The 12272-nt window shown below is 39.1% G+C and overlaps 1 pseudogene; it reads left to right on the top strand.

Moving 5' to 3' along the window:
• Positions 1-301: 301 nt before the first annotated feature.
• Positions 302-1156, top strand: LOC145630605 (preprotein translocase subunit SECE1 pseudogene; annotated as a pseudogene).
• Positions 1157-12272: the final 11116 nt, after the last annotated feature.

Below are 12272 nucleotides of genomic sequence, written 5' to 3'. Positions count from 1 at the left end.
TTTTGGTGGTAAAAAACCATTTTTTGAATTTTTTTTTTTTTTTGGTGATAAAAGTGAAAAAAGAAAACCCTTTTTGTTACATTAAATGTTTATTTTCAAAATGAGGGATTACTTGGGATCGCTTTAGATTTGCGATTTGTCAAAGATGGAACAAATTCTAATTTGAGAAATGTCTAGATCCATTGTCCACCACGGATTACCTAAGTCCAATTTGCAAGTCCAAATTCTATAAAAATGGATTTGGATCTGGAGGCCCCAAGCCATTTCTACATCATAGTATCAAACTAATAAATTGTTCCAATCTATCCAAATGACCAAACACAATGATTAATTAACCAAACCCAAATCCAACCCCATTCAATTGATTCAAATCCTTATCCAAAAAAAAAAAAACCCTCAAAATATTCAATCTTGTTCACCCGCAAACTCTTTGAGTCACACAAAATGGCAACACTCCGCCAATCCCTTCACCTCCCCTTCTCTTCCTTCCACCCATCTTCCAACCCCTCTAAACCCCATCTCACTAACCTCCATTTACCAATCAACAACCCTAAATACCCCATTATCTCCCTGACCCGAACCAGGTTCATCCTCAAAGCAGCCGAAAATGGTGCTCAAACTGACAAAGAACAGGAAAATTCTGCCATTACAGAACAACAGCAGAGCTCTGAAGAACAATTATCGGAATTAGGGACGGAAATCAAGAAGGCAATGAAGGAAAGAGAAAAGGTTGAAGAAGAAGATTCTGGGTTTTTGAGCGGGTTTTTGGGGGAAATTGGGCAGATTGAATGGCCAGATTTTGGGAAAGTGATTGGAACAACCGGTGTCGTTTTGGGTGTTATTGCTGGTTCTAGTGTCGTTTTGCTTACTGTTAATGCCGTTTTGGCTGAGCTTTCTGATAAGGTTTTTGCTGGGAAAGGTGTTCAGGATTTCTTTGGTGGGTAAAAATTTGTTGTTCGGGTCGGGTTCAACCCGATCCAAACCCGATTAGAATGTTTGGGAAAAGAATCAAAGATTGTCTGTAATTTTGTGGTGGTATTCACGTGTTGTGTTGTATACTTTTGATTAAGAGTAGAATTTACTCTACTTTGACTCTACTTTGTGTAAAAGCTGACAATTTTGATTTATGAAAAGAATAGATTTCAATATTTGATGATATGAGAATGTAGGATTGTAGAAGGTAGTTCTTTCTACCATTTGGAGTCATCATTGTTACCAATTTATTAACTGAATGTTAAAAAACATTAAAGCTAGTGAAGTTTGGAAATGCATTAAATTTCGTGACTATATTATTGTAAAGTTCTTGTACTCTTATGAAAAAAGGTACAAATACAAATAAAAAAACATAACAATACTCTCTTTAGAATTTCTATATAAGTTAGACGCCGGGCCTGTTCTAACTGATTGAGCAATACTGAAATGAATATTTTATGAGAGGAGGATAATGAACTAACCTGAACTTAAGCGAAAGAGAAAAGGCCCGTAATAACCAAGTTCAGACTATTTAATTAATTCAACTAGGTTAGTTATATACGAAGTAGATTATTAATTTATAAGTATATCATAAATTAGGGCATGTTCTCATACGTTGAAATTCAATTCAGTTCAGTTTATTTCAGCTCCTAATTTCCTTCTCTTATAAAATATTCGGTTTAGTTCAGCTCAGCTCAGTTCAGTTCAGTTCAGCTGAGTTCAGTCAGTGAGATTGTAGGCGTCGTTTGAAGTGCGCCTACGTTAAAAGCATGTGGTGAATATGCTTGGCACTCATAGGAAGTGGGAATTGACATTACGATTAGGGACAACGATATGGACAAATAAAGTAGGGAGCCGCCAACAAGTTTTTAAGGAACTTGTAAACCGTTCACGGATCATAAAAGGCAACCACGATAAGGGACAACGATAGGCAACAATGATTAACCCGTGAAGGTTACACCCCATTCATAATCCATGAGATTACTAACTCAATATGGTTCGGAACCACGAAAGGAGGATCGGGGATGATGGTACGAAGTGAGTCATGGAGTCACATTCGCCCGTATTGGCCTCTACTCGATTCTTATATTGGAAAGCATTCCTGTGATCTCAAAGGCATACAAACAATAATTCAATTCGCTCCAAACTATTATTTAACTAAATTGGTTCAAAATTAATGCACACATAATTCTAAAAATTTGGTGATCACTTCAATTAATAATAAGATTAAAAGGATCCTAAACCGGTTGTCCAAATTATCTTATTAGTCGTGATTTTCAATTACATATTCCCTTTAAACATGCAATATGGTGATAAAAATAAATAATAGAATCAATATTAATATAAAAACCAATTTAATCATAATTCCAACAACATAAGAATCGTTAGAAAAATAATAATAATAAGAAAAGCATGATCCTTACTTTGAATCTGTTTGTTTGCAACTACAAAACAATAAACGAGTTAGTAACTTCAAGGAAATAATAAAACAATAATTAAATTAAATTAAATAAACTAAGGTTGATTTTGGGGCCAAACCCTCAAACGATTCTACCTTTCACGCCTTGGCTTAAGGACAGAACCTCGAGTGAAATATGGACTCCTTTGAGTGCTTGAAAAAGGAATTTTGAAGTGAAAAGGGTAGGCTAGTGTTTAGGTTAATAGCATAGAAGAGAGAAAATAAGAATAATAAAATTCTGGTTGCCCCGTACATCAGAAATGAGGGGGTATTTATAGGGAAATGTGCTGAGGGAGCACACGGAACCCTAAAATGACAAAAACCCTAAAAAAGTAACTCGTGACACGGTCAGACTGTACCGTGACACGGTTAGACTGTACCGTCAGACGGTACACATTCCCGTGACACGGTCAGTTTTGGAGTGACGCGGGAAATTTTCAGAAAACGGAACAGAAAACGCGTTAAGGGTTTACGCGGAAAGGACACGGAACATCCCGTGTCACGGCAGACCTCCCGTGTCACGGGAAGTCCCACCGTTAGACGGGAAGGGTTCTCGTGACGCGGTCAGGCTGTACCGTGACACGGTCAGTTCCAGTCCATTTTTCCGTCTAAATTCATTTTTAACCCTAATTTCTTTCGGCTTTTTAAGTGCCGATTGATAATTTCGGGCTTTTTTCTGACTTTTATTATTCGGGCTAAAATAAGAAAATAAAATAAAAATAAATATAATGTTTGGGCCAAAAATAAATAATAAAATAATAAAATAAAAAGGTTTGGGCTTAAAATTAATTAATAAGCTTGGGCCAAAATTAAAACTATGCTTTTACCAAACACCAAGACTGATCCATAGACCTTTCAAAAATAAGAATTTAATAAAATACGATTTTAAGCACTCTCGGGATTAAATACTAAACCCGACCAACAGTGGCGGTGAAAGGTTATTTATCATCGGGTTTGGTTTTGGGGAGACATTTTTAGGTGTCTACAGAAGCCCCCATTTTGACTGAGTTTGTAGAAACGTCAGTTTCGAAAACGATAGTCAAAGTAGTCGATAGGGACGGAGAATGATTTAAGACGTTCTGCGATCCTAAATCACTTTGTATACGCCGATACCTGCAGAGAAATGTTAGTTCTACAGATAAAAGAGTAAAGGGATAGAATACGTATCTGGCACCAGTGTGTCGGTGACAAACAAGTTTGGTATTTTCCTATGCTTGAAGGAATCTACCGAGTGACATTGATTGAAACGCTTTCCATGCTTGAGGAAAGCCGACTGAAGAGTTTGGCAGTTTTCTAAGCCTGAAAAAAGCTACAGATAATACTTTCCATGCTTGAAGAAAGTCGACGTATGAATTTGGTGTCATTCTATGCTTGAAGAAATCCACCGCTAATGCCTTCCATACTTGAGGAAAGCCGACAAAGGAATTTTGTGGTTTTCTATACTTGAAGAAAAATCCACTGATGATGCTTTCCATGCCTGAGGAAAGCCGACTTGGCGGTTTTCTATACTTGAAGAAAAATCCACCGATAACGCCTTCCAAGCCTGAGGAAAGCCGACTTGGCGGTTTTCTATACTTGAAGAAAAATCCACCGATAACGCTTTCCAAACCTGAGGACAGCCGACTGATGAATATGGTGTCATTCTATGCTTGAAGAATTCCACCGATAATGCCTTCCATGCTTGAGGAAAGCCGACTTGGCGGTTTTCTATACTTGAAGAAAAATCCACTGGATAATACTTTCCATGCTTGAGGAAAGTCGAAAGATGATGAGATTGCAAGTCTCTGTGTATCGAGAACCTTGCGTCATGAAATGATGGTGGTCCGCTTGTCCCCGGACGTGGGCTGTAGATGGTCCGTTTGTCCCCGGACGTGGGTTGTAGATGGTCCGTTTGTCCCCGGATGTGGGTTGTAGATGGTCCGCTTGTCCCCGGACGTGGGCTATACATGGACCTGCAAAAATAAATTTGCCAATGGACTCGTATATACTGTGATTGACTTGACCACTAACTTGACCAAGTTTGACTTGATGTGACATGACATGTGTATGACTTGTGAGTGTGAGTGTGTGTGTGTATATGTGTGTGTGCAGACACAAGCAAACGAAGATGCAAAAGCAAAAATTTTCCGTCAATTTTTGTCATGAGTGGAGGGTACCGACTTTCTCCCGAAAAAGAAAGATGTGAAAACTGAACTTTTATTTTCGAACTTCCTTCGATGAAAACTTGGAAAAAGTTTTTTGAACTTCCCCAAAATAAAATAATGAAAAGGGAGAGAAGTTCTGAACTTCCTCCTTGAGCAAGACGAAATGAATCGTATGGATTGAATTATTTGTCCTGAAAATAATGTATGCATGATGCATGTTCTTAGGCCAGGAGGCTAAGGACAATTACATCATGTGACACGATAGATGAATGAACTTAAGTCATGGAGCTAAGCATCATATATGGTGTAAAGAAGCGATTTTGAACGTCACTTAGGTCTGGAAGCTAAGCACGTATAGTGATTATTGCGTAATGAACGTTGCTTAGGTCAAGGAGCTAAGCACGATATGCTTTGTATGATTAAAAATCATTGATATATAAATGTTTCTTAGCACATTATGCGAAACAATGAACATTGCTCAGGTCAGGAAGCTAAGCAAGTATACAATGTTTCTTTTACTGAATGTTGTCTTTAAATATGATGAAACATGCACAGTGTTGAAACAAGATTTCATGATAAAGGGCTCTTAAAGGGAAGGATGATTGATATGGATATGGATGTGTGAGTGAAGTGTGTGAATGTGATACTAAGGCTGGCTGCAAGGGTTATGGCGATGGAAAGAGATGTGAGAAGAGTTAAAGATGATGACTCTTCAGGCTGGGTAAGCTAAAGTGATTTGGGTTCAAGCCCCCAAGTCTAGCTCTAAATGGGTAGGGATATGCATTGGATATTCTTTGACTCGATCATGCATAGATATGAATATGAATGTGGCCGCACCTCGATGTGAGGTTGCCTACGTATCCGTTAGGAATCAGGCCGAACGTAGCTCTAACCGAACTTTGCACAAGTGTATGTACACCTCAAAGAGGTCTTTCAAGGGTTGTAATGTGGCTAAGTTGATGGTTTAAGGAAGAAAGAGGTAAAAGGCTCAAGACCCGAGAGAAGTCCCCAAGATGTGTAATTGTGAATTTGAAAATTTTGAATTTTGCAAGTTTATTTTCAACACTTTTTTTTTTTTTTTTTTTTTGCTTTGAACTTTTTTTTTTCATTCTTTTGAATCAATGTAGGCAATCTCAGATCATGCGGTCCATCACTCACTTAGCATTCATGTTTCTCAGGCACAGTACCGAGCACTCGATGAGAGACACAATTTGAGACGTGTTCATATCAAAGACATTGGAACACTTGCCTTTAGACATTGTTTTATTGTTGCTTTGCTGCTTTCTTTTTTTTTTTACTTGCTTTTTGAATGTTACACAATTACACATCTTCCAATCCCAGGGTTAAGTGAATGTGGGTTGAAGAAATGAAGGCCAAACGTTAGACGAGGATCAAAATGGTTGATGAAGAAATGGAATGTGATTGAACGGTTAACAGGAATGACATGGTTGCAAAGGTGCCTCAAGTCATTGGTGTACCTTGGGTTTAGTTCGGTAATTGATTTTTTTTTTTATTTTTTTTTACAAATGAATTCGATGATCGATTGCAAAGGAAAGGAATGCTCATTGATGGAAAAGGTAAGAAATATGACACATAGACAGTACACATGGATAATGGGAACCTATGCTAGACTTATTGGGGGAGAGGGTTGAAACAAAAGAATAAAAAAAAGCATGAAATCTTGCACGAAGGATCTGTGTGCCTTGTATTCATTACTTCTTGCCGCCTGGAGGGACATGAAGTTTATTTTCATCCATCAAGTCTTGAATGACGTCCTTCAAATTCCAACATTGCTCCGTAGTGTGGCCCCTTCCTTGATGGTACTTGCAATGGGCATTGGGATTGCATTTGGCGCTCCTTTCTTCAGGTTTTGGCTCTGGAAATGGCCCAATAGGTGTGATCAGGCCTTAACTGTAAAGGAGATCAAAGGCCGCATCATAAGTCATTCCTAAAGGAGTGTAAGTTCTTTTCTTCTTGGGCAATGGAGTAAGAGCTAACACTTCATTGAGATCAACTTGGCTTATATTGTTGGTAGTATTTTCGTGCTTAGAAGACGAAGAAGAAGGATGATCGTTCTTCTTGTTTTTCCAAGTGTTATTATTGTTACTACCAGCAGTCTTTATTAGCTCATCCTCGATATTGATGCCGATGTCGTATACAGCTTCGAAAGTGTTCAGTGGAAGAAATTTGAGATGTTCCCTATATTTATGAGTCAGATTTTGAATAAAGAGGCGAACCGTCTTTCTTTCTTTGGGGGGATCTACCAAGAGTGAAGCTGTTTCCCTCCACCTGTTCAGGTAAGCGGTGAAGCCTTCATTCTCTTTCTGTTTGAGAATGGAGAGTTTACGTTCAGAAGTTTTAGTTTGAATGTTACACTTGTAACGATTCATGAAACTTTCGGTGACATCTTGCCAAGTCGCAGTACGCTTGGCATCTAGGGAATAGAACCATTGTTGGCAAGCATGTTCTAAGGAGAGAGGGAACACCGTAGGGAAGAGTGTTACGTCCAATCCCTTAAGAGCCATGGTTGCAGAGAACGCCTTCAAATGGAATATTGGATTGTCAGTAGGCTTGAACTTTGGAATATCAGCAGTGGAGAACTTTTCAGGGAGTCTGTCCTTCACATTCAAAGGAGTGGGAGGCCGTTCCACATAAGTGAAATCCTCAGAAATCTTACTCATTTGTTCCTTCAGTTTGTCAAGGGTGGAAACAGTGACCTTGTTTTGTTCCATGGTAGTGACCCTAGTGGTAAGGGTTTGCATCATGGAAGACAATGCCTCAATGGATTTGTTGATGTTCTCAATGTCTTCTTTAGTGGCCATTGAAAGGTGATGAGTAACGGAGATGACAAAGTTCTCTTTGAACGCCTATTAGATCTGAGAGATTGTTGCGGTAATGGCTCAAACCGTATTGATCTATCTCTGTTCCTTGAACAAGTACTGTGAAATAAAATAATTCACTTAATTGTTTGACTCATTGCTCAAGATAGGAAAGGAAGGAAAAAAAATAGACATTTGAAAACAGGTGAGAAAACTCCACTCATTTTTTATTATGACGAAAAAAGGGTGCATGAACCTAATATACGATCATAAACGACCTGGTGCACGACTCGAGTCGGAACATAAAGAAAGTGTGTGGACTATACTTGACTCGTGAGTGACTAAGTGATGTTATAAGACTCGTGGTATGATCGTATGGCTAGACATGTGAACAATAACCAAAATGAATGACGCGAGGACCAAATTAAAACGGAAGACTTGACTGACGCTTTTTTTTTTTTTTTTTTTTTTTTTTTTTTTTTTTTTGAAAATTCCACCGTGTCACGGTGGAAATTTGCCGTGACACGGTAGGGTTTCCCGTGGCGCGACAGCCATTCTCGTGCCACGGTAGATGCTGACGTAGAAATTCTACTTGTTTATTTATAAAGGGAGGATACCATCCGACTTACTCCGAAAAAAAAACGACACAAAAACAAGACTTCCCTAAAATACGGTCAAAAAAGTGGTGTACGACTTAAAGCAAAAAGTGTGTGAACACGACATGTGAGTGATTAAGTGAAGTTATAGACGCGTGTTTTGACCGTATAGCTAGACACGACTCAAAACTGGACACAGCATTCGCACAAAAATCGAGAAAAGACTGACAGGACACTTTCCCGGGCACCGTGTCACGGTGCAGACTGTCGTGACACGGTGCAGTCTACCAACAGACGGTAAACTTTCCCGTGTCGCGGCACTGTTCACCGTGACACGGCAGAACATGCCGTGACACGGTGCGCAGTTCCAGGTCAGTTTTGTGATTTTTTCAAATTTTAATCAATTTTAAGTCCGTACTAATTACTATGTGAGAATAAAAACCCTCGGTCATGGGTTAAACAAAAAGAGCAAACACATGAGGGTTAGCACCAAACAACCACATAGCATTTAGGCACGATGATGTAAAAAAGTTCGCAACCTAGGGTCGAGATCTATGTTCAACTATTGGTCAAGCTTTGGGTGTCAAAGGGGTACCATGGTTAAGAGTTTGGACGCGTTAGCAAGGCAGCCTCCCTTGAGGGTGTATGCCAACGGGCGGCTCCGCAAGTTCGTGATGAAATCGAACTCGACTCCATGGTTTGGGTGGATTTAATAACTCGGATGAACCCTTATTGCCATGAGCGTTTTTGGGTCGATAGAGCTTAAATCCCCCGGGGCTAAGACGTATGTAGAACACATACGTTTTTTCAGAAAAATCGAAGGAAGTCGACTGTGAGAAAAGAAAATAGGCCACCGGACTGATTTTAGGACTGCCGTGACACGGCAGACTCTGCCGTGACACGGCAGTCAGAAAATCTGACTGGTGCCCTGTTTGCTTTTGCGCGCAACCAAGTTATTCAATTTTTCCTACGGGACAGACCTGAATGCGACGTTAAAACGTCTATGCAGATGCAAAAAATGCCAAATTAATCACAGGAATATTTTTTCAAGAATCTTTCAAGTCTCATCCACTCATCTTAATTAAATACCGATCACCCAAATCGATAAATAATTAAGAATCCTCCCCAGTGGAGTCGCCAAATTGTAGGCGTCGTTTGAAGTGCGCCTACGTTAAAAGCATGTGGTGAATATGCTTGGCACTCATAGGAAGTGGGAATTGACATTACGATTAGGGACAACGATAGGGACAAATAAAGTAGGGAGCCGCCAACAAGTTTTTAAGGAACTTGTAAACCGTTCACGGATCATAAAAGGCAACCACGATAAAGGACAACGATAGACAACAATGATTGACCCGTGAAGGTTACACCCCATTCATAATCCATGAGATTACTAACTCCATATGGTTCGGAACCACGAAAGGAGGATCGGGGATGATGGTACGAAGTGAGTCATGGAGTCACATTCGCCCGTATTGGCCTCTACTCGATTCTTATATTGAAAAACATTCCTGTGATCTCAAAGGCATACAAACAATAATTCAATTCGCTCCAAACTATTATTTAACTAATTTGGTTCAAAATTAATGCACACATAATTCTAAAAATTTGGTGATCACTTCAATTAATAATAAGATTAAAAGGATCCTAAACCGGTTGTCCAAATTATCTTATTAGTCGTGATTTTCAATTACATATTCCCTTTAAACATGCAATATGGTGATAAAAATAAATAATAGAATCAATATTAATATAAAAACCAATTTAATCATAATTCCAACAACATAAGAATCGTTAGAAAAATAATAATAATAAGAAAAGCATGATCCTTACTTTGAATCTGTTTGTTTGCAACTACAAAACAATAAACGAGTTAGTAACTTCAAGGAAATAATAAAACAATAATTAAATTAAATTAAATAAACTAAGGTTGATTTTGGGGCCAAACCCTCAAACGATTCTACCTTTCACGCCTTGGCTTAAGGACAGAACCTCGAGTGAAATATGGACTCCTTTGAGTGCTTGAAGAAGGAATTTTGAAGTGAAAAGGGTAGGCTAGTGTTTAGGTTAATAGCATAGAAGAGAGAAAATAAGAATAATAAAATTCTGGTTGCCCCGTACATCAGAAATGAGGGGGTATTTATAGGGAAATGTGCTGAGGGAGCACACGGAACCCTAAAATGACAAAAACCCTAAAAAATTATCCCGTGACACGGTCAGACTGTATCGTGACACGGTTAGACTGTACCGTCAGACGGTACACATTCCCGTGACACGGTCAGTTTTGGAGTGACGCGGGAAATTTTCAGAAAACGGAACAGAAAACGCGTTAAGGGTTTATGCGGAAAGGACACGGAACATCCCGTGTGACGGCAGACCTCCCGTGTCACGGGAAGTCCCACCGTCAGACGGGAAGGGTTCCCGTGACGCGGTCAGGCTGTACCGTGACACGGTCAGTTCCAGTCCATTTTTCCGTCTAAATTCATTTTTAACCCTAATTTCTTTCGGCTTTTTAAGTGCCGATTGATAATTTCGGGCTTTTTTCTGACTTTTATTATTCGGGCTAAAATAAGAAAATAAAATAAAAATAAATAAAATGTTTGGGCCAAAAATAAATAATGTAATAATAAAATAAAAAGGTTTGGGCTTAAAATTAATTAATAAGCTTGGGCTAAAATTAAAACTATGCTTTTACCAAACACCAAGACTGATCCATAGACCTTTCAAAAATAAGAATTTAATAAAATACGATTTTAAGCACTCTCGGGATTAAATACTAAACCCGACCAACAGTGGCGGTGAAAGGTTATTTATCATCGGGTTTGGTTTTGGGGAGACATTTTTAGGCGTCTACAGAGAATAAAACCTTAGTCTATAAATAATAAAAATATGTGATATATTAGTATTTGCATTTTTTAATATTACTATATTAGCTTATAGTTTATCTTTTTTTTTTTTTTTTTGACAAAGATTACAAATAAGAAATACTAAAACTAAAAACAAATAAAATGACGACAACGAGCTAAACCGGCCAAAAGATGAGCATAACCTCTCTTGTCTTGAGACTTTTTGAACGTTAAACCTATGGAATCCAGCAACAATCTGCCAAATTTCCCGCAGTATCCAAATAACCGAGATAGTATATGAAGTTTGACCCCAAATTAGCGTCCGAACTAAACAGTAGTCCGTAAAAACTCGCACACTGGAGTAGCCTTTATCCCTTACATGCTGCAAACCAAGTAAGCAAGCCATCAGTTAAGAATGAAGGGGCGAAGAAGTGAAACCCGGCGGGGCCCCTCCCCCAACAGACGGGGAAGGTAAATCAAAAGATAAATACCAACCCATGCTTTCACGTTGATCCCTGGCACTCCAAGAACCATCAAAGGTAAGACAGATGCCAAACTCTTCAGAGGGTCCACCCAACCTTAGAGATCGATGAGAAGAGAAAACGAACCCCAGAGGTTACAGGGGTTGAGTAAGGTCAGACAAATCTCGAGCCTCTACACTCCTAGTAATTTTTTTTAAAAGTAGCAACCATATCAAAGATCCTAGCTGGAGAATAGACCTCCGAGCGGAAACGAAGGTTGTTCCTAGTTAACCAGACAACCCACAAAAAAGTAATAAGGCCATCCAAACTACTCCGGTCCTTAGACAACCAAATACTGAAATCTCGATCTTGGGGCAATGTCCGAAGGGCATTTAAAGGATGAGAAGCCCTGACCAAACTAGTAAATTCACATTGTTGAAAAATGTGTGAAACTGTTTCAAGAGATTGATGGCAGAACCCACAATTAGCATCAACTAGAACGCCTTTTAAGGCCAAAACAGTCACTGTGGGAAGGCCATTGTGTAAAATTTTCCAAATGAAGAGCTTCCATTTTGGTAAAATTGGAGACCCCAAAATTTCTATCACCAAATTGGGAGGATATTAGAAGGCATAGATCTTTCCAAACAAGTCTGGTTCAGCAACTGAGCATAAGAGGACGTAGTAGTTTTAAACGAACCATCCCGAGTGAATTTCCAATAAACAAAATTATCCATTTCTTCCTGTGGTCTTTCCATCCCAAGAATGAAATCTACTGTAGTAGGAGGAAAAAGCCGTCGGAATAATCCCAGGCTTGAGAAATAGGATCAATTATCTTCGACACCTTGGAAGGAAGCTCGGAGGGGGGAACAGAATCCTTGAACCGAACAAAAACCCTTGTAACCCAATAGTCGTCCACAATGTTGATCTGAGAACCTGAGCCACCTTCTAGATAACTCCATGTGAGTGAACGCGAGC

Source organism: Chenopodium album, chromosome 5 (genome assembly GCF_948465745.1).
Source record: "Chenopodium album chromosome 5, dcCheAlbu1.1, whole genome shotgun sequence".
Taxonomy (NCBI): Eukaryota; Viridiplantae; Streptophyta; class Magnoliopsida; order Caryophyllales; family Amaranthaceae; genus Chenopodium; species Chenopodium album.
This window is presented reverse-complemented; position numbering and strand designations above follow the sequence as displayed.